At 39.0% G+C, this 24,217-nt stretch overlaps 1 protein-coding gene and 1 pseudogene across 4 annotated transcripts in view; one reads left to right on the forward strand and one right to left on the reverse strand.

The window, feature by feature from the left end:
• Positions 1-13,519, reverse strand: part of SV2B (synaptic vesicle glycoprotein 2B) — a 184,391-nt gene extending 170,872 nt beyond the window's left edge. The window contains exon 1 of one of the 4 annotated variants that reach the window (XM_069098528.1): positions 13,408-13,519. The gene's annotated coding sequence lies outside the window, so the exon portion shown is untranslated. Of the gene's footprint in view, positions 1-152; positions 372-417; positions 1,251-13,407 lie in introns of those variants that run through there. The other 3 variants (XM_069098527.1, XM_069098530.1, XM_069098531.1) reach the window with 3 other exon arrangements.
• A 6,707-nt stretch (positions 13,520-20,226) lies between these two features.
• Positions 20,227-20,769, forward strand: LOC138168586 (large ribosomal subunit protein uL24-like; annotated as a pseudogene).
• Positions 20,770-24,217: the final 3,448 nt, after the last annotated feature.

Here is a 24,217-nt window from a genome sequence, read left to right on the forward strand (position 1 = left end):
AGAGAGAGAGAGAGAGAGAGAGAGAGAGAGAGAGAGAGAGAGAGAGAATCTACAAAATATCTGTAACCCCCATCACAATTAGAGCATACATTAAATTGCTCTCATAGTTCCATATGGGGCATAAAACCCAGCCCCACTAGCTTGCTCTTTACCTTCCCGTGACTGTGCATCCCGGCAGGGCTGAGTAGTCCATGCCCTTCGCTTTTCCCCTTCCCAGTCCTACCTCCTTTCCGCTGTTTCATTTACCAGATGTAGAGATCAGTGTAAACAGCATTTATCTACTTAAGCCCCTAAATGAGAGCAGAGGAGCATTGACAAGTAATGAGAACCTAGAAGAGCCAGCTGCCTCTCTCGTTCCCTCACGCTCAGTATTTCCCCTCCGCGGTATCTCAGAAGAAAGGACTTTGCTTTCTTTACCTGTAATGGGAAGTTATTTGCTGCTGAGCCGACTCCCCGCTTCCTTCAAGCCTAGTAGCCACGGAGTCCCAGAGAAGAGGGACGGACGCGCTGCGCTGGAATCTCCTTTAACAATGATGCAGCCCCACCAGGCAGCGCATGTTAACGAGACACCAGAGGGGATCCCAGCTGAGGCAAGAGCGGACCATATGTCATACCTGCATCACAGCCCCCGCGGCCAGCAGCCCAGACGGGGAGAGCGAGGCAGAGCTCAGCAAGGCGCAGGAGAGGGGGAGGAAGGCAAGACACAGACCCTGAGAACGCTTGGGTAATTGAATCAAGATAATAGAATAACCACCGTTTTGCTTCTGCACGAAGAGCGAACACTGCAGCAAATCTCGTGGTTTGTAAACCGTCTTCTTCTAGGAAGCAGATAGGGTGGTTGTTGTGCTTTGACCACAAACCAAAGTGGAACTGAGATCCTCCCTCACTGTTACATTTTGCAGCCCAATGTATTTAAAACTTTTTCCCTCTTCACTCTGCCCCAGGTGATACTGACCTTACTTACATCACCTGCCATTCTTCCTTCATCCAGGTTGGAGACCACCTCAATAATCTCTAAGGGCCCTTCTAGCTCTGAATTCTATTATCTGCAATCTCCTTCTCAAATCCAAAATCTGGTTTGTTTCATTTTGCTTTGCTTTGCTATATTTTGTTTTGGGGAAAAACAAAAGGAAAAGGAAATAATGTGCAGTGAGAAGATCCCAGTTCAGCTAAGCACTGCTCTTGGTAAATGGCCCTGACTCTCAGGAACTGGAAGCAAGTCCCCAGTGAGAAGCTTAGAATACTGATTATCCAACCCCAAAGGCTCTTGGACCGACATCAGCAGCCCAGTTCCCCACCCAATTTTCATCAATGAGTTGACAGTTAAGCATCTGAAGAAAAACAAGCTCTCTCCTAGGCACTTTTCCACAACCCCTCCACCTGCATCATCCTGCCCATGAATGATCAATGACAACACACTAGAACTCTGTAGGAGGGAGTAAGAGACCAAAATTCCTTCATTTTGACCTAGTCCATAGGTAAAACAAACAAATATCCTAGGCTTGGTCAGTGATCAAAACAGAAAACTCCAGAAAGAAAAAACCACATCCTTTCTGTCTAATGACATTGAACTTGGATTTAGCTATTTGGCAACTTTACCTGTTTAAAGCATGATTGAGAATCAAGAAACAAGTTTAAAAAAAACTGAATAACTAGATTTCTGAAATTCTGTGCAATAAAGCTCATGTTCTTTATTCATGAGAGTTACACATTTACTCATTGCCTAATTACTCTTATATCAGACATAATTTTAATAAGCTTGGTTATTTTGTTTCCAACTTGACAGACAATTAGATACAACAAATTAGAAGGCAGGCATACTAATAGCAAGGAGTGATGGCTTATAGCCAATCAGACCAGAAAAAAAAATTTGAAAATCAGACAAAAAGGCACCCTAGTCTGAAGTCATTTAATGTTCGAGCAATCATCTCTACACGACTCAGTAGGCCCTGAAAGATGTTATAATGATGATCCTGAGTCATTAATAAAACGTTAAATTGCATTATTTATACTCTAAGAAAGCAGAAGACTACATGATTCACTTTAGGAAGATTTTCATTTAAAATAGTCAAAGCTAAAAAGGAAGAGAAACTTGGGAAGACTTAGATGAACCAATGCAGAATGAAGGGAGCAAAATCAAGAGAACTATTTATATGTCAAACAAGAACAATGCAAAGAAAAACAGTTTTGAAAGACTTAAGAGCTCTGATTAATGCAATAATCAGCTATGGCTCAAGGAACCAATGCATGCTGCCCACCTCCTGACAGAGGGGTTATGGAATCAAGGTGCAGAATAAGAGTTATACTTTTAGACATGGGGAATGAGTGGACTTGTTTTGCTTATTTACTATAAGGATTTTTTTTCCTTTATTGTGAGGAGAGTTTGGGATAAGGGAAGAGGGAAACTAGTATTGTGGGGGGAGGAGGAGGAAGAGGAAGAGGATGAAGAGGAGGAGGAGAAGAAGAAGAAAATTGAAGCTTCTTTTTCTGTACTGTTTTCCTCTTTTAGATTGCAAGTTCTTTGAGGGTAGGAACTGTCTTTTTTGTATTCACATCCCCAGTACTTAGCACAGTATTTGACATGGAGTAGGTGCTTAGTAGATATTTATTGATAAGTGTATTTTAGAGAGGTACAAAATGAAATGCCATGTAGTAAGTCCAAATAGTAAGGTAACAGAATAGCAACTGGAAAATGAGCGCCATATTTCTTTTACTTTTTGTTCAAGGAACAGGAATCAATATTACCACTGTTTTTGTAAATGGAATGACAATCTACTCTCCTATGGTCCCACTCATAATCCCTTTGGCTCCAAAGAACAAAATTCCCTTTCCTGGTTCCCAATCCCCAATATAGGTTGCATCCCCCTAATAGAATGCAGCTTTCCTGAGGGCAGGGATTTTATCATTTTTATTTATATCCCAAGTGCTTAGCATATTGTCTGGTACATAGTAGGAGCTTCATAAATGTGTGTTTATTGAGAGGAGATTTATTGAGTATTCGGTTGTTAAATGTTTTCTTGAAAAATTTCTTGAGAAAAACAACATAGTATAGTGGAAAGACAGCTGTATTAGGAATCAGCATTCAAATTCTATCTCATAATTTCTAGCTGGGTGATGATAAACCAGTCTTTCAATATCTCTGAGTCACATTTTCCTCATCTGTAAAGTAGTAATAATAATAACAACTATCATACTTGGTATTCCATCTCAAAGGGTTAATTTGAAGTGCTAATGAGATGTTGTTTGAAAAATGCCATATAAAAATTTTAGATAATTTTATTAATACTGAATATTATAAGCTAAACAAGATAAACAACATCTAATCATTTGTGGACAAATCACTTCATCACTGGCAAAGTTCATGAAGGAAATAACTAATTCAACTTTTTTACAAGAACTTACAAGGTGATTGGAAAGGAAGGTGCTTCTATATAGGTAGTATGGTCTAGTGGCTATAATGCAGGAGTGAAATCCATTTAAATCCAGGTGTAGCTCTAGTTACTAGCTAACTCACTAATCCAAGACCAGATATCTTAACAACTCTCTGTACTATTTGTAGAATGAGGGTTATGATTATAAGACTGGCAGTAGTACAGCTTTAAATAGAGGATCCTATTAAAAGGTCTTTATGATTGGTAATGCCATAAAACTGCAGTAAGTGTTAATAAAATAAGACATTTCAGACTGCATACTGAGAGTTAAACAAGTTGTTTTTAATTTTTATTTTTACTTTCTGGAAAACACAATCATTATAACTTGGACTTGGAAATCTGGATTGTCTAAAGTCAGCCTCTTATTTGGTCTCTCTGTCTCCTGGCTCTCCCCTTTGTAATCCATCCTCCATAGAACTACCTAATTAATATTCCTAAAGTTCAGGTCTGACCACATCACTCCTGCTCAGGAAGCTCCTGTAATATGTATGTAATTAGAATGTCCAAGGTTAGTGCACAAGAAGAGTTGATGAAACATTGTTTCTCCTTTCATCATACAGGTAGAGGACAATGGGTGTGGAATTTTTCATATACCATGTCAAATATAAGTTAATATATTGGTTAGTTTTGCTGAGCTGCCTTTTGTCCCTTTTGTTTTCAGCATTTGTTACAAAGGGTGGTTAGATGAGTAGGAGATGGAGAGAGGCATATTCAGAAATGAATAAAATGCGGAAACAAAAGGCATCAATAAAAGATCTTTTTTTTTTTTTTAAGAAACTTCAATAGGGACAGCTAGGTGATGCAATGAATAGAGCACTGAAGTCAGGAAGACCTGAATTCAAATCCAACCTCAGACACTTGAAACTTACTGTGTGACCTTGGGCAAGTCACTTAACCCTGATTGCCTTGCCTTCCTCCCCCTCAAAAAAGTTAATTTTTTTAAAAAGAAGTTTCAATAACTCCCTATTTCTTCTAAGATAAAATACAAACTCCTATGTTCAGCATTTAAAGTCCTTCACATTCTGGCTAAAACTTATCTTTCCAAATTATTCTCACATTTCTTCCTCTTACATAACTGACCTCCAGGCTGTTCTGTGTACAGGATATTCTCTCTTCCGCCTCAGCCTCGTGGTATTGGCTTTCCCTGACACCTAAAACACACCCCCTTATCACCTAACTCCCTTCAAGGCTCATATCCTACATGAAGTCTTTCCTTAGTTTTTTTAGTGCCTCCTCACCACCAAAATTACTTTGTATGTTTTTGCATGAGATTATCTATGTACATGCTGTATTCACCCAGTGGAATATAAGCTCCTGAGGCCAGGGACTGTTTCATTTTTGGCTCTGTAGTGTTTAATACATATTGAAGGAATGAATAAAAACTCTAAATCCTTTCAAATAGGCTGATAAATTTGGTATTTACCTTGGAGGTTGAGGTACTTTCTGTAAAGTGTCTAAGAGCTTTTCAGAGAAACAAAACTGTCACATGAATATAACTTGTCACAAATAAACAAAATACCTTGAATTCAGTTCATATTTTTTAATCCACAAAAGCAATATACTATCCTAGCTACACCTAATCTTCCCACTTAACCATATTCCCATATGTGTATGTCTCAATCTAAATGAAGGAGAGACTTTTGCCAGTTTACAGGAAATCTTTGAAGATTTATAACATAAGATTGTTATACCTACATCATACTAAAGAGAACTACCTCCAGAGAAACAAATCCCTGGGCACTATGTAACCAACAGATTCACCTCTCCTAGAGCCTTATCTAGCATAGGGTTAGCAGGAATTTTGCCCATGTGTACCACCATAGTGGAGGGTAGGAAGTTAGGGAAATCCTCCCTGGTCTGCTTCATCCCTGATCCCTGCCTTCTGTTCTCCACTGTCTATTACACCCTGTTATGGGAATTTAAGATCTTCCCTTCCCCTAGGCCCTTTGATAGGCTTAAGTGCACCTGGAGCCTATGGGGGGGGGGGACCCTTGGTTTTTGGAAATGCTTTTCGATTGGGCAGTGGGTCAAGAGGGTTGTTACTTTCTCTGAGCCAGGAGAAGGCTGTATAAACCCTGATGTGAGGCTTTGTTTGGGGGCTCACTTTGAGAAGAGTTGTGTGATTTGACCAGACGAGACTCTGGGCAGCCTTTGAGAGCCCCCTGGGTTTGAAAACCCAGATGTTGGTGCTTCCCTCTCTGGTAACTGTGAATAGGTATGGATGTAATGGTCAGACAGTTGGAGGCTTGTCTGCTTGATCTGTTTCTCTGTCTTCTTGTAACTTCTGCTTGTAACTTGTTTGTATTTTCTGAAGTTTGGGGTGCTGATCTTTTTCCCCTGAACTAGGTAAATGACATATGTTTGATTAAAGCAAGATCATTAACTCATTTTGAGTTGCTTTCTTTTAGAAAAGCAAGTCTAAAAACCTGTGTTGGCAGCCACCCTGGGTATGGTTGGGTGCTTGCTGCTACATACCCTAAGATGGAACCACACATGTCCACCTAGGTTCTCAGCATACTGGTTTTGAACTATATTCTCCTCCCATTTCCACAGGGCCCCCCCTCCTGGGGGACTACACTTCTGACCCAACAATCCCTGATGCTTTGCTCCTCACCACCACTTCTGCCTGTTAGCTAGATTTCTAAAGTCTTTTTTTTTTCTTTTTTGGAGGGGGGAAGGCAGGGCAATTGGAGTTAAGTGACTTGCCCAGTGTCAAACACCTAGTAATTGTTAAATGTCTGAGGTCAGATCTGAACTCAGGTCCTCCTGACTCCAGGGCTGGTGCTCTATTCACTACAGCACCCAACTGCCCCATTAGCTATATTTCTTGAAGCTAGGCTCATTCTTCTCCTCTACTTTTAAAAAGGTTTAGTCCTTTTCTTGATTAGAAAACATGGTCTAGAGGTTACTACATAATTTCAAGGGTGGAAGAGACCCCTGAGATCGTTGAGTCCAAGCAGTACTTGAATAAGATTCTCCTCTCCTAGATATCTGCCAAGCGGTCATTCAGCATTTGCATGAAGAGTTTCAGAAAGGGGGAACCCACTAATAATTAGCTTCATCTTCACCATCACATGTACATAGTGCTTAAAGGCTTTCAAAGTACCTAATATACATCATTTGATCTTCATAATAACCTTGTGTACCTCCTGGGGCAATTCATTCAATAATAGGCTAAATAATTGTTGGATAGTTTAACCTTTATCTCAAGCCCAAGTAACTTTTCTTTAAGCATTCACTCTCCTCTTCCATGTAACAGCCTTTCAAATACTTGAAGACCCATTATAATGCCTTGGCCACTTAATAGCTGTGTGAAACTGAACAAGCCACTTCATTTCTGAATGAATGATAAATGATCTATTTAGAGTTTACTATGTTATTTTCACTATACTTACTTTGTCAGGTACCTAATTAAATGCCAGACAATACAAATGCAGAAAAGAAAGTCAGTCCCTTTTCTGAAGGAACTTACACTCTAATAAGGGAAGACAATACATGTAAGGCAGTGGTGGTCAGGAAGAAATATTTTTGGCTGGGAAGACACAAGGAGGTATAGGGCAGTTAGTTGATAGGATCTTTCAAGGAATGGTACTATTAATATAATTTTTGTTCCCTAAGATGGAAAGGGATTTGAGAAGAAGGATCAAAGAGAGGGTACATGGCATGTAGCATGGCTTGAAGATGACCAAAGAATAGCAATGGAGACTGTAGGTCTGGTTCAAGCTAGTTACAGAGAACTCTCACCAATCAGACTGCAGGGAGCCAGGGTGGGTTCTAGGGACACAAGCTAGAGACTAGATGCTTGGCTTGAGAATGACCAGAAAGTAGCAGCTTTCTGAAACTCAATTTCCACATCTGTAAAATAAGGCAGATATGGCAGTAAGAGCACTGAATTTGGAGCCAGCTGACATGGATTCATATTCAGCTCTGCCAGTAAATAGTTGTGTGACCTTGGAGGAAGGAAATAAGCATTTACTTTGTACCTACTATGTGCTAGGCACTGTGATAAGAGTTTTTTAACAAATATTTTCTTATTTGATCCTTACAACAATCCTGTGAGTAAAGTGCTATTATTATCTCCATTTTATAGTTGAAGAAACTGAGGTAAACAGAGGTTAGATGACTTGTCCAGTGTCAGACATCTAGTAAATTTCTGAGGCTAGATTTGAACTTTGGCCTTCCCAATTCTAGGCCCAGTGCTCTATCCACTTTGTGGATACCAATTTAGGTAAGTACCTACATACACATATACTCACACTCTCACCTCAGCTCCATCTGCAACTCAAATCAATTGACTGACTAGAGGAGAAAATATTCCTAGCTAAAGCTCTGCATAATGATTAGCTTCAGTTTGAGTCAAGTAGGGAAACACAGGCAAGATATCCAAAGGAAAGAAAGAAAGCAATTTTCCCCCTGTATAACATTACATAAGATACCCCATGGCCTCCTTTTTCAGCTTTAATGATAGCTTTAATCACCATAAGCAAAGGAGGGCATTCAGAATGAACATATCCAGTTATAATGTGTCCCTAAGGTTTTGTTGCTTTTAGAATTTTTCATTGGAAATAAGAGAGGGAGATGGGAAGATGAGTCAGGAAAAGATAGAAAGTTTATAAAAGGGAATCCCCACTTCCAGGGCCAAGATGGCGCAGTGAGGAAGAAACATTCTGAAGCCCTTCCAAATTCTCCTCCAAACAACTAGAAAACCAACTCAGAGTTGATCTAGGAGCAGGGAAGCAATTTACCAGCCTGACCGGAAAGGTTTCTCTCACTAGGGAATGACATCTGAGAGCAGCAGCAGCAGCAGCCAGCCTCACAGCAGGGGGCATGCAGCAAGGCTCAAAGCATAGGGCAATCCACCAGCAAGGCCCTGACCTCCTGCAAATCATTAGCAGCCCATGTAAGTAAGCAGTCTGTGCAGCACAACAAGGCTCCACATCAGCTACCCCACCCTCCAGCACAAGCCACCAATGAGGCCTTGACTCCATTGCTGACCAGTAGTGAAGCCCCACCCTGCAGTTGGCCAACAGTGAGACCTTGACTCTGGGGCCTGCCAGCAGAGAAACCCTGTTTCCATAGCAACCTGGCAGCAGGGTTCCCCACCTCTGAGGCAGATTAGCAACAAGATTTCTCCTCCAGGAACAGCCACCAGAAAGACTCTGTTACAACAGCAACCCAGCAGGAAGGTCCCACCTCTGGGGTAAGCCAGCATCTAAACCCCACACCGAGGGGAGGTCAACAAGAAGGCCCCACCCACCAGTACAAGACATAAGGATAGCCTACCCTCCAGTGAAAGCAAAGAGCTAAGCCCTGAAGTCCAATGAAAGCCAGCAGTAAGACCATGAGCCCTAGCACAAAAAGCTTGGGACAATGCAGCACCAGAACCCAACTCTCACATAAAAACAGTAAGTCACCAAAAAAGGCAGAAAAATAAGCAAAAAAAAACACAAAACTTGATCATAGAACGTTAGTATGATAACAGGGAGAATCAAGGCATAAACTTAGAAGAAGACAACAATGTCAAAGTGGTTAGATGTGAAGTCTCAAAGAAAAATGCAATTTGGTCTCAGGACCAGAAAGAGTTCCTAGAAGAGCTTAAAAAGTATTTTAAAAAGCATATTAGAGAAGTAGAAGGAAAATTGGAAAAAGAAATTCGAGTAATGTAAAAGAACCATGAAAAAGCTAATCACATGGGAAATAATATACAAAAATTACCAAGGAAAATAATTCACTAAAAAATAGAATTGGCCAAATGGAAAAGAAATTCATGGTATAAAAAAAAGGCTGGACAATATCTTTCAAGATACTATCAAAGAAAACTATCCTGATATACTAGAACCAGAGGGCAAAATAGAAATTGAAAGAATCCATTGATCACTGCCTGAAAGAGATCCCAAAATGAAAATTCCCAGGAACATCATTTGGCTGCAAGCAGCCAAAAAGAAACTATTCAAATATCATGGAGCTACAGTCATGATTACATAGCATTTGGCAGCTTCCACGTTAAAGAACTGGAGGGATTGGAATATAATATACCAGAAAGCAAAGGAGTTAGGGTTACAACCAAGAATCATCTATTTGGCAAAACTGAATATGATCTTTGGATATTTAATGAAATAGAGGACTTTCAAGCATTCCTAATTAAAAGACCAGAGCTGAATAAAAAAAATGACCTCCAATATTAAGACTCAAGGGAAACATAAAAAGGGAAAGAAAGAAATAATAAAAGGAAGGAAGGATGGAAGGAAAGAAGGAAGAAAGGAAGGAAGGGAAGAAGGAAGGGAGGGAGGGAGGAAGGAAGGAAGGGAAGAAGGAAGGGAGGGAGGGAGGAAAGAAGGGAGGGAGGAAAGAAGGGAGAGAGGAAGGAAGGAAGGAAGGAAGGAAGGAAGGAAGGAAGGAAGGAAGGAAGGAAGGAAGGAAGGAAGGAAGGAAGGAAGGAAAGAAGGAAGGAAGGAAGGAAAGAAGGAAGAGAAAATATAAGAAATTCAATAAGGTTAAACTGTATTAACATATGGAAAGATAATATTTTTAACTCTTTAGAACTTTATTACATTAAGAGCAATTAGAAGGAGTATATGTAAAGGGCATAGATACAAGGTGACTTTGATAGGATGATACCCAGAAAAATAAAGGGATGAGAAAGAAAATTGTACTGGAAGAAGGAGGGGGTAGATTAAATGGGATAAATTTCCCCACATAAAAGAGGCATAAAAGAGTGATTATAATGGAGGGGAAGATAGGGGTGAAGGGGGAAGGTTTGGCAAGCAAAGTTTAAACCTTACTCTCATCAAAATTGACTCAAAGAGGGAATAACAGTTGGATACAGAAATCTATCTTACCCTATAAAGAAGTTAAAAGAGACAGGAATAATAGAAGGAGTCAAGGGGACCAATAAAAAGGAGGGTAGATTGGGGAAGGTGGTGATCAGAAGTAAAACACTTGTGAGAAGGGAAAAGGCAGGAGGTAAGGGGAGGGGTGATAAACAAGGGGAAAATAGCATGGAGGGAAATACACAGTTATCATAATTATAAATGTGAATGGAATGAACTCAGACATCAAACAGAAGAGGATAACAAAATGGATTAAAAAACCAGAATCCCACAATATGTTGTTTACAAGAAACACATCTGAAGCAGAGATATACATAGGGTAGAGGTAAGGAGTGGTACAAAAAAAAAAGCACAGATAGCAATCATTATCTAAGACAAAGAAAAAGCAAAAATAGATCAAGAGATAAGGAAACACCTCGGATTCATTACACATTTGATGTTGAATTAATTTTTGGTCATTGTACTTTCAGAAACCTTTTACTATTGCCAAATTTTTCATCATCTCCACATTCAGTTAAAGAACCCCATGTAGGGTGACGACTCACAGTTAAGTGCTATGTAAACAATGAAATCATATCAATACTAAACATATATGCCCCAAATGAGATAGCATCTAAATTTTTCAAGAAGTTTAATGAATTACTGGAGGAAATATATAACAAAATTGTACTGGGGGGTCCTCAATTTTCCCCTCTCAGAACTATGTAAATCTAGCAAAAATATAAAGAAGAAAGAAGTTAAGGAGGTGAATAAAATTCTGGAAAAGTTAGATATGATAGATCTCTGGAGCAAAGTGAGCAGGAATAGAAAGGAATATACCTTTTTTCTCAGAAGCACATGAGACCTACACAAAAACCGACCATGTATTAGGTCATAAAAATCTCACAACCAAATGGAGAAAAGCAGAAATAGTAAATGCATCCTTTTCAGATCATAATGCAATAAAAAATTACATTCAACAATGAACAATAGGAAGAGAAATTAAAAATTAGTTGCAAGTTAAATAATCTAATCCTAAAAACTAAGTGGGTTGAAGAACAAATCATAGAAACAATTGATAATTTCATTACAGAAAATGAAAAGAAGACAACACACCAAAATTTATGAGATGCCAATAAAGAGGTACTTAGGAGAAAATTTATATCTCTAATTGCTTCCATCGATAAAATAGAGAAAAAAAAACAGATCAATGAATTGGCCATGCAACTAAAAAAAAAAACTAGAAAAAGAACAAATTAAAATCCCAAATTAAACACCAAATTAGAAATCCTGAAAATCAAAGGAGAGACTAATAAAACTGAAAGTAGGAAAACCATTAAACTAATAAATAAAACTAGAAGCTTGCTTTATTTTTTAAAATGGTAAAATAGATAAACCATGAGTTAATTTGATTTAAAAAAGGAAAGATGAAAACCAAATTACTAGTATCAAAAATGAAAGGGGTGTGTTCACCACCAAAAAAGAGGAAATTAAGATAATTGTTAGGAGCTATTTTGCCCAATAAATTTTTGTCAATAAATTTGACAATCTAAATGAAATGGATGAATATCTACAAAAATAAAATATAAAAAGAATAAATAAAATACTTAAATAACTCTATCTTAGAAAAAGAAATTGAACAAACCATCAATGAACTTCCTAAGAAAAAATCACCAGGACCAGATGGATTCACAAGTCAATCCTACCAAATATTTAAAGAACAATTAATCCCAATACTATATAAACTATTTGGGAAAACAGGCAAAGAAGAAGTCCTACCAAACTCTATTTATGACACAAATATGTACTGATACCTAAACCAGGAAAAGCCAAAACAGAGAAAGAAAATATAGACCAATTTCTCTAGTGAATGTTGATGCAAAAATTTTAAATAAAATACTAGCTAAAAGATTAAAGCAATATATCACAAGGATCATACACTATGACCAGATGGTATTTACACCAGGAATGCAGGGCTGGTTCAATATTAGGAAAACTATCAGCATAATTAACCATATCAATAATAAAACCAACAGAAATCATATGATTATCTCAATAGATATAGAAAAAGTCTCTAACAAAATACAACACCCATTCCTATTAAAAACACTAGAAAACATGAGAATAAATGGAGCTTACATTAAAACATAAGCAATATTTATCTAAAATCATCAATAAGCATTATCTATAATGAGGATAAGCTAGAAGTCTTCCCAATACAATCAATGATGAAGCAAGGATACCCAATAACACCTCTATTATTTAATAATGTACTAGAAATGTTAGAGAAGAAAAAGAAATTGAAAGAATTAGAATAGGCCAGGGATGGGGAACCTGTGGCCCTCTTCATCCTCAAGTGCAGCCCTTTGACTAGATCCAGGCTTCACAGAACAAATCTCCTTAATAAAAGGATTTGTTCTATGAAGTTTGGATTCAGTCAAAGGGCTGCACCAGAGGATTACATGTGACCTCAAGGCCACAGGTTCCCCACCCTTGGAATGGCAGTGAGGAAATGAAACTATCACTCTTTGCAGATGATATGATGTTATACTTAAAAAATTTCAGAGAATCAACTGAAAAACAACTTGAAATTATTAACAACTTTAGCAAAGTTGCAGGATACAAAATAAATCCACATAAATCATCCCAGAGGACTAATGATGAAGCATATTATCTGCCTCCAGAGAAAGAACTGGTATTATTTGAATACAGGACTGAAACATGCTATTTTTCACTCTTCCATTTTTTTTCTTTTATGTGAGTCCTCTTATACAAAATAACTAATATGAAGATGTTATAAATAATTGCACATGTATAACTTATAAGTGATTGTTTACCATCTCAGGGAAGGGGAAGGGGAGAAAGGGAAGGAGGGAAAGAATTTAGAACTCAAAACTTTAATTTTTTTCAAAAATAAATAAATAAATGTTAAAATAGGAAAAAAAAAAAAGGAAAGGGAATCTCATGTATGAGGAGATCCTATCTTACCACTAACACTAAATATCTTTTAGGAAGAAAATGCAAATAACGTCCTCTTGCATCTGTTGGGCAAAATGCATTATTTCTCATTCCAGGCATAACTCTGACAAATAATGTTGCTGTTAAAAATTATTTGTCCCTTATACATGTGGATACAAGGGACAAACACTATTTCCTTAAATACCCACCTTTGAATTGTTTTGTTGCCTACAGGGTAGAGAGATTTCTGAAAAACATCTGTTTTCCCTCTGCAGTAGATAGCAGGCAGTTCGTATTGTGACAATGCAGTGAACTTAGAAGTACAGGGTAGGAAACAACTTGCTTTGGGTTTATTTGTTTTTTCAAAATACAAGTCATAGTCCAAGGACCTCCTAAACTGCTCCTAGAAATCAGAGGTCATTTGAGCAAAAGCATGAATCAGCAAAATGCCCTGGTTGTAGAAGCATGATTAGCACTTAGGAACCAGCCTAGAGTCGGGCAGCTTAGAATCTGCAATCAAAAAGGATAAAATGCCAACCAAAGCTACACCATGGAAAACATGCACTTTTTTTTTTTAAAGAATCCGCTTTCATTTTTGCTGTAGGTACAAGGGGAAAACACTGGAAAGGTACTTTTAGTTGAAATTTATGTCTAGATTACACATAATGATGAAAAACTTGATATTAATTTTCATCAGAAGCATCCATTCAGACACAATGCTATCAGATAGTAGATTCGCATCTCATTACCACAGCCTCTAAGGGTTGAAATTAAACCCCCAAGAAGATATTTAAGAGACTCATTACAGGAGGAGCAATGTCAGATGATGTTCCAGATGATGTTCTAGCATGATAGTTGCTTGTAAACAGAAATTTGGGTGTGAATAAAACACATACTAATAAAGGATCTCAGTAACAAAAAGAATCTTGAATTTCTTATTATTTACCTTGAAATGCCATTTCCTTTACTGTCAATGGCTTCTAAATAATCCATTCAGATACCAGAGAACACATTAGCTCTGTCTCTCCTCACAGTCTCATACACTAGCTCACTAGCCATTTCCTTTCTCACAGTTCTTTGGCACCAACTCAACAATTCTGCCACTTTAATCTTCCTAAAACAGCCCATAGCTTCATTACCTTGCTTAAAGATTTCTAATGCAACCCTGTAATGGCAAGCAAAATTGTACTTAGCTTCTTGTTTAAGTACTTAGCTCCTTGTTTCAGCTCTTCAAGTGCCTTTGAGCCTCACCTGGGATTATATCATCTTTGTTAACTCGAGCGCAGTTGGGACTGAGCAGAATTGGGAGGAAGGATGGCTGTGGTGCTGGCACTTTGTCTGTGTTGATGCTACTTTGTCAGATCTATCTGTTTATAGAAGATGCTGCTGTTATTACAAAAGCGCTGGGACCTTACTGCTGGTTTAGAAGCCCTGGAAGAGTACTTTCCTGCTGTCTGTTTATAGAAGTCCTGAAGGAGGGTTTTACTGATGTTTTCAGAGATCCCAGGACTTCACTGATGATTTGTGTTAATTTCTCAGACAGAGGACCGGTCTGTTGGTCTGTGTTGATTTCACAGGCAAAAAGTGAATTGATGATGGTGCTGGCAATGTATGTGGATATTGCTGTAACTCTGATAAGCTTGATGTGTGGAGCTAGACCAGGACCTGGATCGGGAGCTGGACCAGAAACTGGACCAGGAACTGGGAGCTGCCTATCTGTGAATCGAGGTGACAGTTGGGTAAATTCAGGCAAGAGCTAACAGCATAGAAGAGGAACCATGGAATTTGGAAGTCAGCCTTGAGTCAAGATGAAAGTATTTTTACTTGGGTACTTAGTGCTGACCAAGAAGATTATGATTTACTGTGACCTAGGAGTGGGAGAGCTTTGTACCCTGTACTTTGTACCCCTTAAGGATGATTGTTCCATAAGGATGATTGATTTAAGGATGATTGGAAGCCAGTCTCCACTCAAAATGAAAGAAGACTTTAGATGGGTACTTTATATTGATTGATTCAGATTGTGACTTACTGAGTGATATCTTTTGTTTAAGACTATGTGACCACTTCAGTAATAAGTTGTTATGTTATATCATCGTGAATGTTGAACTTTGCTTTCTGTGGATGTTTTGCTTTAGTTTATTGCTGAATAAATAGAGAGTTCACTATATTATGTGATCAGAACCTTAAAGCTATTCACAGCAGCAGTCCTCAGGAAAGTTCCTTGTGCTTGGTTTTATAAACCACAAACTCCTTAAAGTGGTACTCATTACTTTCTAACATCTAATACAGAAGCTAGGAAGCACAGTGGATAGAGTACCAAGCCCACAGTCAGGAAGATTCATCTTCCTGAGTTCAAATGTGACCTCAGACACTAGCTATGCGACCCTGGGCAAGTAACTTAATCTTATTTGCTGCAATCTCCTCATCTGTAAAATGAGCTGGAGAAGGACATGGCAAATCACTCTAGTATCTTAGCCAAGGAAATCCCAAATAGGGTTACAAAGAATCAGACACAATTGAACAACAACAAAACATCTAATATTTTAATTATGAAATCATAGATTTATTTTTTGGTTAGAATCAATCAAACATTTATTAAGTACCTACTATGTAACAGGAACTGGGATGAACTGGTTTAAAAGGACAAAATTAAACAATCCAGGGGCAGCTAGGTGCCACAGTGAATAGAGCACAGGCCCTGGAGTCAGGAGGACCTGAGTTCAAACCCGACACATTTAGTAGCTGTGTGACCTTGGGCAAGTCACTTAATGCCAATTACCTTGTGTTACCCCCTCAAAAAAAAAACAATCCCTACCCTCAAGGACCTTACATTTTACTAGAAATACAAATATAAAAATTACATCTAATTGGAGAGGGCTGGCACTAACAATTAGGGGAGGTATCTTGAAGGAAGTAGCAGCATTTGAAATGAGCCTTGAATGGAAGAAGGTATTCCAAGGTTGGAAAAAAGGAAAGCATATTTTCCAGGCTTGGGTAATACTCTATACAGAGGCACAGATGTGGCAGATGAAAGTCCATGTAGAAGGAATAGTATACGAGCCAGTTTAGCAGGAAGATAGATTATGTAAGGGGGAATAATACATAATCAGCCTAGGAAGCTGAAATAGAGCCAGATTGTGAGGGGCTTTAAATGCCAAATAGAGAACTTTGTGTTTTACCCTATGGGCATTTGGATGCTATTGAAATTTCTTAAGTAAAGGAGTGATGTGGACTTCAGAAATACCAATTTGGCAACAACATGGAAAATAGATTAATTAGAGGAGAAGGTAGACATGGGGAGATGTAAAAGGAGGCTTATTGCAATAGTCCAGGCTAAAGGTGATTAGAATTGGACCAGTGAGAACAGAAAATTCCTGTTTATAATATAACAACAAATAGTCATCTCACCTTTGGTTAGAGACATCTAGAAAGGGGAAATCCTCAAGACACATAGCCTCCTAAGGCTGCCCACTGTACTTTGTGGGTGTCCTAATTGTCAGGAAATGTCATCTTACATCAAACCTAAATTTATCTCTGTTAATTTACCCATTGCTCCTAGTTCCATCCTTTGGTTCAACATCATACTAGTCGTATTCAATTTAGAAACAGGCAATAGTTCTGTTAGAATTGGATGGGATAAAAATGAAGGCCAATATCCCTCACCTCAAGAGAGGACCATAATCCATAATCTTTTTTTTTTTTTTTTGCTTTTTGGAGGGCCATTGGGGTTAAGTGACTTGCCCAAGGTCACACAGTTTTTGTGTTAAGTGTCTGAGGCTGGATTTCAACCCAGGTCCTCCTGACTCCAGAGCCGGTGTTCTATTCACTGTGTGACCTAGCCTCCCCGAGGAACCATAATCTTTTGAGACAAGTGGAATGAGTTTTCCAATAGTCTCTTTAGCTACCCGTACAAAATCCTAATCTACTGGTGCACTCTGGCAAACACTGAGTTTTCCCTTCTTCCTGATCTTTGCCTGTCCCATTCTTCCCTTAACCTCTCTGGAATATCCTCCATGATTCTTTCTCCCTGAGCATTAACAATCCTGCAGTGTCCAACTCATGTTCTTCCTTCTCCACAAAGCCTGCTCTGATGACTCAGGTCCATGGCGATCACTACCACCTCTGGATTCCTGAAGTATTTATTGTCTCTAACACTCATTTGATTAATATAAAAAACTTCCTGGTAAAGTGAATTACCTTCTCATAGTATCTATTCTATATACTCAACTACATTATAAATCACTTGAGAATAGGGACAGGGCCTTCTTTTTATTGCCCATAAGCACCTAGCCTTGCACATGGTTGATGCGCATGATTGATGGTTGATAATTTTTTTAATGATTGGCCAATCAGTTGAAAAATTTTTAAAGGCTTCTTTCTGACTTTGGTGAATATATAAACTATACGCAATTTATATAATTTTTTGCTGGGTGAGAAAAATTCCATAATGTTTAGGATGCTTGAAAATCAAATTTTCTTCTTTCTACTCTGGGTTACTTCCTTTTGTTTTCAGGAATTTTTTTTTACTTCAAGATCTTATGAAATAAATCACTCAACAAGCAGTTTGGGTGTGTATGAAATTGTAATGTTGATTACAGGCTCTCTATACAGAAGTAAGGGGCAACTAAGTGGCCAATAGATAAGAGTGATGGGTCTAGAGTTAGAAAGACAGGAGTTCAAATCTGGCCTCAGACACTTCCTAGATGTGTGACACTGGGCAAGTTGCTTAACCCTGTTTGCCTCAATTTTCTCAAAGAGAAATCCAAAACCACTTTAGCACCTCTGCCAAGGACCCTCACCACCACCAAAAAAAAAGTGGGTCTTGAAGAGTCAGAAACAATGGAAAACAACAACAAACATGGGATGGTTAACAGGCTATTTGTAAGAGACAAATACCTGAATCAATATGCAGGAAAAGAAAATTCAGAAAGTCTTGCCCTTTGCAAATCCATGATTCACATTTTTCAAATATTTGTGATTCAACATCCCTTCAAATATTGCTACTCTTTTTGCTGAGCCTCATAGAGGCGCAAAGAAACTTCCAAAGGTATGGTAGAGGTATGGGAGAGGAGGAGGATTAGAGGACGATGTTTGATTGATTCTGGGAATTTTATTACATAACTAGGAGTGTGGGGGAGCCAGCTCAAACTGGCTCTGGCAAAGCAGGGATGGGGAAAGGGATGCACACACAGTATAAAGTGACAATTAGTTAGACCCAAACAGATTGGATTGTTGGATTGCCTTTGGGGAATTAATTTGACTCCCAACTTTTCCCAAAAAGAAACACCCAACTTAATAATACTAATATTCTATCTGGACTGATGTATTGCTATGAGCTACAGAACACTAGAATCTTAAAAGAATTAGAAATTACTCAGAGGGCAATCAGGCCACAACATAGATAAGGAATTTCAAAAAAGAAGTACAATAAATATGTCATGGAGGGAATATATGAAGGAAAATGAAGACAAGTTGACCACATGACAAGAATCTGCTCTACCCGTCATGATATCATGATATAGCAGGAAAGGTAACCAGCATATCACGTGGACTCCCAGGTCAATACTTATGGAGGAACATAAACAAAAATTGCAGAGGATGGACAGACATGAATGATTGGGATTTGAACTACTGAAAATAAACATTTAAGTCATATCGACATCATAGACCCATTTGAGTATCCCTTATACAGAATATTTTGTTCAAAACTGAAAAAAAGATTTGGAATCTGTTGAGATTTGTTTTACAGACATATCCACCAGCATAATTGTGAGGAAAGGGTTGTGCACAAAAGGTATAAGTGTGTTTTCAAGTATAGGGAGACAGGTTTTTCATTGGCCAAAATATGGCACAAAAGCCTAAGGGTTTAGCAACTGACACATATGTATAATAAATGTATCAATGTAGAAAATAATGACCTTGTCTCCACTTACTTTTATTCTGGCTCAAATGAATTTCTAAGCCAGAAAGGAGACTGGGAATGTCTAGCCCTAAGTAAGATAGTTACCTGGAAGAGGGGGTTATTTTTCTCCAGTGTAAAAGTCTAAAAGAAAAGCCTGGGGGCCCTCTGCCTGGCTTTTGTTATATAGGTGATAGCTATGACTAAAGAACTATCAATTAGATGCTCTTAGCAACTACTACCCTGGCAATACAGAACTGAAATGGGTGGCAAGCAGCCCTAAAGAGACAAAGTCCAGAAATTAATAGCAGGGAAAAATACCTAGGAGAAACTCATTGTCCTTCATACTTGAAGAGGACCAAAATGACATCACAATGAGTCAATGTACAGTGTGTCCTACTATGGCTGATCAGACCAAAACAAGCTGCGAAGACGCTACCACAGGCTGGGTGCAAATAGTCTGGAGAAATGAATGCCTACAAACCACCATGAGATCATATGCGACCATATATGCTAAGCAGTTACCCCAAGCCCAGTGGAAAAACACACCCAATAGAAATTCCACCTCTTCTGGGAAACAGGTCCGATAAGAGCAATGTGAAGACATCATTAGAAATCATCAAGGGCCCTGCAGCCTCAGAAGCAAGAGTTGCCCTTCCCCAACTGTGCTCTTCCCACACATGTTCCCTATGTGAATGCCAGTCATGCATGATCTTTATGCATGCTAACTGATCCCGTTTAATGTGTGTATTTGTAAGAGAGTGTTACCCAAGTTGGAGTGAGTAGGGAGAAGGGAACGTTCCATTATTACTTTTCTTACCATACTATTCCATTAATGAATTTGATTTAAGTTGTATCCTCTGACAAGAGGAAAAAAATAAGTACATTGATGGGAGTTTGTGAGCTAAGAAAATATGGACCCACCAGTTACCTTGAATCTGGGGTAAGCTATTGTCACAGCCCCAAATGTGATAGGGGGCATCTCAGGTGCTATACGATAATACGAATATGTTTTAGTTAAATATGTTGTAATACCCTTGACAAAAGACTCAATAGGGATATAGAAGAGGCTAGGTTTCCGGTACCGGTCGGGGCACATGTCTCTTTTCAGGTGGTACTGCTTGCCAAAATGAAGTTTAATCCGTTTGTGATCTCGGACCGGAGCAAGAACCGAAAGAGACACTTCAATGTACCCTCGTACATCCCGCGCAAGATCACGTCGTCCCCGCTCTCCAATGGAGCTGAGGCAGAAATAAAACGTGCGCTCCATGCCCGTCCGGAAAGACGACGAGGTACTGGTGGTTCGTGGACACTACAAAGGTCAGAAAATTGGCAAAGTATTTCGGGTTTACAGAAAGCAATACGTCATCTACATTGAGCGTGTACAACATGAAAAACCTGATAGCACAACTGTCCATGTGGGAATTCACCCTAGTAAGGTAGTCATCGCCAGACTAAAACTGGACAAAGATGGCAAAAAGATTTTTGAGGGTAAAGCCAAATCCCGACAATCTGGAAAGAAGGGCAAATATAAAGAAGAAACCATTGAAAAGATACAAGAATAAAATGGTTTGTTGTACAGTTGCAATTAGAAATGAAAATTAAAAAAAAAGACTCAGTACTGTATATTTCTTGTACATCCCTTACAGTACCTAACAGGCACAGCGCTAGTCATACAATTGGTACTCAAAGAATAATTGTTAATTGATAAATTTTAAGAACATGTTTGCATGTAAAATATTTACAGTTACTCATTTAATCAATCATTTGATTAATATTCAACATTAACCTGAGTGACTTGCTAACATCCAGGGTTAAATGTAATTCAAAAATTCAGGTAGAAACTATTTAGCTTGTCAAATCAGTCAGGAAATAAAAGATCCCTTCAGAAATCAATTAAGAACTTTCCAGCAGTCTTGATTTATATTGTCCATTGAGAACCAGTTCCACGGGTAAAGAGAGGAAAGGAGGAAACGAAATGTAGACAGACAGGCAAACAGCACACAGAGAGGGAGCAGCAGAGTAGATAAAGCCATAATGTCTAGCTGTCTGTCATGAGTTCAAGGTATTTATATCAGAAAAAGACTATATCAATGTACAAATTTCCCCCACCCAACTCTTTTGCCCATTTACATAAGAGGGGAAAAGCAGATACTTTCTCTCTCCCTGACCTCCTCTTACTCAAGATGGAATGACTCATCATGCCCCTGTGCTCCCATGATCCACCATTCCAGGAATTCTCTCTACAATCTGGCACTTCTCACTAAGTCTCTTAAGACTGTGGAAAATTGTCACAACTGCCTGCACCACAAACTTCGAACTACAGACTTTCCCAGGAGCCAAACATAAACCCAATTGGCTCCACTTTCTATGCCAAGAAAATTTGTGTTCCCCAATATGAAGGCAAAGAGAGAGTCAAGTTCTGTGATAGTGTCCCTTCCACACCAAAAAAAAAGGTGATTATAAATTCCAAGGAGACACTTTAGAGAGGGCATCAGAACTGTCTTTTAAAATGCCTGTTTCATTATTATAATTTCAATTCAACAAATATTTGTTGACTGTTTGTTGTGGTGCAGAAAGCATAGAGTTAGGTATGATAGGAGATCCAGTCTGTCTCCTCATGGAGCTCATTAGCTAGTAGCAAGATATGGCACAAAAACAAATACAGCATAAAATAACATATGAAAACACCAGATAGGTGCAAACTATATGCCATGTGATTCTAAATACATAGAAAGGTTTCCTCCCACTTGAATGGAGCCAAAACATCTGATCCAGGAATCAGGCTGGTACTAGATAAATTAGCTCCGTGTTTTCCAATGGCCAGTCGGTATTGTCCAGTCCTGGTTTTCTCTGTGATACAGCTGTAAATCAAAGACTTCCTGATATCCTGTAATCCAGGACTGTGCCCTGTTCTGGGATTCTAGCCAGAAGGTGTTGGCTCACCCATACATTTTAGATACTATTCTTATGGCTTGGAATCAGGAAGGACATTGATAACTGTCAAGGCCTAATTTAACATCACCATCTGGCATCTTGAAATTGAACAAAGCAGTATTAGAAAACTTAGTGACCTATAATTACCTTCTTTGTTTCATTCCTCTATAAAAACTTACTCATGGTTTCAATAAACAGATTGCATTGATCAATCATGCCTGGCCTACATCACATCACACTTTCTCAGGCTAGTGTGTCATTTTAGAGCTGGCTTAAGAATCCACTTAATGTTAACTCTACACCCACTAATTCCAAGGAGATCAAAATATTCCTAGAAGAAGAGCATGTAGGTAGAACTTAAAGAAAGAATGGTGCTAAGGAATTCCATGCATAAAGAATAGGAAACAGCCAAGTTTGTTAAATAGAAGGCAGCAAGACAGCAAGTGCATTGGATAGAGTGCCAGGTCTGTGGTCCACAAGACTCACCTTCTTGACTTCAAATCCAGCCTCAGATGTTTACTAGTTGTGTGACCCTGGGTAAGTCACTTCACCCTTTACCTCAGCTTCCTCATTTGTAAAATGAGCTGGAGAAGGAAATGGCAAACCACTCCAGTATCCTTGCCAAGGAAATCCCAGATGGGGTCACAAAGAGTCAGATAGAACTAGAAGAAAAAAAAAACTGAGTGCAACCTTGTTCCTCTCTATAACTCATCCAGTAAAGACCAAGAAAACCTGAAATCCATGGGAAAATCACATTTTTCCGGTCCAGGTAAACATAGGAAAACAGGAGACTGCTAACCTTCCAGCGCAGGGACTAGTAGGGACCTAGGGCTACGCACAATGGCAAGAAAAGTTTACAGAACCAGCATGGATGGACTTGATGCTATGCAGGGAGTGGGAATAAGTGCCAACTGGAAGCTCTATGGCTTGTACCCCAGAGCTAGGTCACCCACACCCATTTGTGTGTGCACATGTGTGTACACGTGTGTGTATTCACATGTGCACGTGTGTGTGTTGCATTCTCCACCCTCCAGACTCCCTATACCACTCATCAACCACCACACTTTATACATTCCTACAACTAAGCTTCCTAATGTATACTTTTTCTTTGAGTACTTCACTGATTCAGCCTTTATGTCAGAGCCAGGCTCTGCACACTTCTGGATGGAGTGTCTAGGCCTTGAGTAGTCCTATATTGTATTCTTTAGGATTTTGCTGCTGAATTTTGAGGATATAAATGCTTTGTCCTTCAAGGATTTTGAAGGCGGCTTAGGCAGAGGACCTGCATGTTTTGAGTGTGTCCAAAATTATCTGAGCCAGGGGGAAGCCTGAATGCTGTCCTTCTAGTCCAAGTTTTGCAACCTCCTGACCCTGACCCTGGTTTATATCTGGACAACACAACAAAGAGATTTGGTTAACAGGTTTTTCAGATGTCAGTGGGACATCCAGGTATAGTTGCCTTATATGGAGCTGGAAATACAGGACTAAACTTTGAAAGAGTTATCAGGCTTAGAAATCTTATTTTTTAAGCAGAACTGTGACTTCATCACTTTAAGGAGCTCCTGGGGGAAATATTTGGATGCAGATTTGTATGAAAGCATAGAGGCAACTGGAAGTCTTAGTTAATTACCTAGGGCACTGAGTGGATGACTGATAGTCCCAGAGTCACTCAGTGAACATGTTTCAGAGACAGGAATTGAGTCCAGGTCTTCATAATTCCAAGGCAGTTCTCTATCCACTATACAATGATGCTTTTCATGAAACTATAGATTTGGAAATTGTCTGAGTAGCACTGATAAAACCAGGGGGTCAAAGAGCACCAAGGGATGGAATATAGAAATAGAAGAAGACCAAATACAGACTCTTAGGGAACACCTACCTTACCTGCTGCAAGAAGAGGATGAGGACTTAGTGGGGGGAAGAGAGGCATAGTTAGTGAGGGGGCAGAAGAGCCAGCAGAGTGGCATCTTAGAGTTCAAAGGAGAAGAGAGAGTACCCCCAAGCATTATTCATCAGGTAGATATGACAGTTCAGGGCACTTGGCATTCAATGCCTTTGCCCTGGCTCTCCCCTCTACATATAATGCTCTCCCTCTTTACCTATGCCTCTTAGAATCCTTAGCTTCCACCTCCTCATAATCCTAGTTGTTGGTGTTCTCTCTCTCTCTCTCTCTCTCTCCCTCT

The sequence above is a fragment of the Petaurus breviceps genome, unplaced genomic scaffold (genome assembly GCF_028583685.1).
Source record: "Petaurus breviceps papuanus isolate PSGF00001 unplaced genomic scaffold, PetGlider_PUasm1.0 37, whole genome shotgun sequence".
Taxonomy (NCBI): Eukaryota; Metazoa; Chordata; class Mammalia; order Diprotodontia; family Petauridae; genus Petaurus; species Petaurus breviceps.